This window comes from Pinus tabuliformis, chromosome 3_1, assembly GCF_031772625.1.
Source record: "Pinus tabuliformis cultivar Carrire ecotype Pingquan chromosome 3_1, CPIR1, whole genome shotgun sequence".
In the NCBI taxonomy this organism is placed as follows: domain Eukaryota; kingdom Viridiplantae; phylum Streptophyta; class Pinopsida; order Pinales; family Pinaceae; genus Pinus; species Pinus tabuliformis.
This window is the reverse complement of record NC_142301.1, coordinates 793155939-793158978: the sequence shown is the minus strand read 5'-3', so window position 1 is coordinate 793158978 and position 3040 is coordinate 793155939. Positions and strand designations below refer to the sequence as shown.

Sequence of the window (3040 nt, the reverse complement as noted above, 5' to 3'; positions counted from 1 at the left end):
AGTAAATACACGTGTCAAAGTCGATGATGTGGAAGTAAAAGAAATCTTTGTGTACCTCAATAATTATTTATGATGTTATTAATATTTACATGGTATATACAGTGATATGGGGTTTAACAGTAAGTTTTGTTGGGCGAAACCCACTAGATGAGGGTTCAAATCTCATTGAGTATATATATGACCTGTTGTGTCTTGGCTAGAAGAGTAGGCGACCCCATAGCAGACGTCTCAGTGCTTGTTGAGACATAAGTTTTTTGCTATTGTGTGGCTTGCAGGCTGTTGCACGTAGCCTAGGTTTATAGTGGCAGCTAGTTAGATTTGATCCTGGGTCTATTCAGGATAACTCTCACCAGTTACCGATTATCCTAGATTTAAAAATAAAAAATAAAAACATAAAAATATTCACATAATATATACTATACCATCCCTCACACAAGAAAGTACCCTCGTCCATTTTCGCATTCACAACCTGGACCAAATCCAATCATATTTCTTCACAATCTCAACTATTGCCATATTCGAGATCTTTAACCTATATGATTACAGAGTATAGGACCACATTAAGTGGATATTTTTTCTAAAGTTAATTTGATTTTCATTGAGGTCATATTGAGATAGAAAGATATCATGGGGAAAGGAGGGATGACAATACAAACGCTGAGAAGAAGCGATGAAATTTTGGAGGCGTAGCAACAATTGAAGATAACAAAGAAAATTAAGTCTCATTTCGAATCTTTGGATCCAAAGCACCATAGGAAGCCCCTTTGTAGTGAGAGATATACCCCTCCCTTTGTAGTGAGAGATATACCCCTTTGTAGTGAGAGATATAGTAATGATCTTGGTGTTCAAGATGATCTCTGTGATGACATCCCTACAAAGCACCACAGGAAGCCCCTTTGTAGTGAGAGATCTAGTAATGATCTTGATGTTCAAGATGAAGCCCCTTTGTAGTGAGAGATCTAGTAATGATCTTGATGTTCAAGATGATCCCTGTGGTGACATCCCTCCAAAGCTCAAGAAATAACGGGAGCTCAAATCTCTCTATGGGTCGTTATTTGTGAGCGAAAATGGAGAGAGGTTTCGAGAGTAGTTTGTGGAAGCCAACTATTACAATGACCTGAACACCATTGACAAGGTGTATCCCCTGCATGGAGAAGAGTTTATAAGTCTGGATTGCAATGGCATATCATATTTCTATTTGGCTTATCAAGAGCAGACTAGATTAATGCAACGAATCCCTATTCATAGAAACTCGACTACCAACGATTGGGCTTCTGCTATTGTAGATGGTTAAGAAATTGTGAGGAGGGTTTCATTTAATTAATGTTTGATTTTACTCAGTGATGTGAGGTGCTCTGTACCTTTACAGGGAGAACACCTGGTGTTTTGGTGCAACAAATTAGGGTTGTATTAAATCTGGCCTTGGTGTTTCAAATCGATTTGCAGTAGTCCCACTGTTTCAAATCGATTTGCAGTAGTCCCACTTATGTATCATTTTTAAAGATCTTCTTAATGATTAATAGATCCCTGGTCTGAGATGGATTTGTGATAGCTCCCTGTTATGAGACATATTTATGAGATTAATAGATCCCTGTTTTGAGATTTATGATACTATGATACTAATATATCCTTGGTCTAAGAATTTGTGAAATTAATAGACCCTTGGTTTGAGACAAATTGATTTCATTAATAGATCCGTGATCTTAGAATTATTAATAAAAATATCATTGGTTGTGATTATTGATGGTATGGAATGGTTCTTAAAGCAATCGAGGTTATGCTAGTTTCGTTGAAGCCTGTCCAAAGCGGTTAAAGTTTGGGTGTGAATTCATTCATTAATTCACTGTGTAATGCAATCCAAATATTATGAAGACGTGCGATGGTTTGTATCGCAAGCCAAGGAATGTGCTGTGATTGTACATAGAGCACTTTTTGATCCTTTTAAGCAGCTATGCTTCGTTTACATATTATCTTATTCTCTTTTGGTCTGCTTCTGCGGCATACATCTACAGCTTTCATGTATTTTTGAATTACAGATATGCACACTGTTTCGCTGCATCTTGCTGTTTTGATTGCGGCCTCTACAGCACATCTAATTGTATCTATCCATTCACCAGCTTTAGCTATATGCTCACACATTAGCAATGTCTCCTCTGAGACATCTGTAATGATGATTATTATATCTCCTTAATATAATACATCTTGATTTTTCCACTGAAAAAAAAAAGGAATGTGCTGTGATTGTACATATTTCAATAAATTTTCTAGATATGTGGATTGGATTTAATAAAAAGTTATGTGAATTTTTCCTGAGATTGGCTTGGATTTAATGAAATTTATTTGGATTTCTGAAGTAAAAAAACCAGACCGGATCCAACCGCAGCCTTTTCATTTCAACAACTTATTCAAAAATAAAATCTCGAAGGCAACATTATTGTATTAGTTCAAGCCTGACGTTGCAGGTTTCTGAAATAAGTTCTAAGGTTTCATTTTCAGCCTAACTTGATTGACCTATCGTAAGAGTGATGGAATTGATATTTGAAGGCACATCTACATAAATCTTGACTTCGAGGAGAGCCGCATGATTTCACCCTATCTCATTGGGTTACTTGGATGAGCCGAGGCTTCTCTTTTCTGGGGGAGGAGCCTTTGATGAAGTCTAGGTCAAATATATTCAGTCGAGGATTGTGAGCTGGAGGCCCCTACAACTCGTGATGTATAACATCATGTACAGGATAATATTTGACAGGCACTTCGAGAGTGAGGAAGATCCACTCTTCCTCCGCCTCAAGTCCCTCAATGGCGAGAGGAGTCGCCTGGCCTAGAAATTCTCCTATAACTACGATGACTTCATTCCTGTTCTCAGAGGGTACCTGAAGATGTACGAGGAGGTGAAATAAAAGAGGTTGTCTTTGTTCAAGGATTAGTTCAATGATGACTGAAAGTAAGGATATAGCTTATTCAAAATATTGTGTAAATATACTGAAACTAACCCCAACATTAACAAATTTATTTTAATTTTATTTAAAAAGTAATAAAG

The 3040-nt window shown here is 36.9% G+C and overlaps 1 pseudogene; it reads left to right on the top strand.

The window, feature by feature from the left end:
* The first annotated feature begins 627 nt into the window (after positions 1-627).
* Positions 628-1813, top strand: LOC149189825 (uncharacterized; annotated as a pseudogene).
* Positions 1814-3040: the final 1227 nt, after the last annotated feature.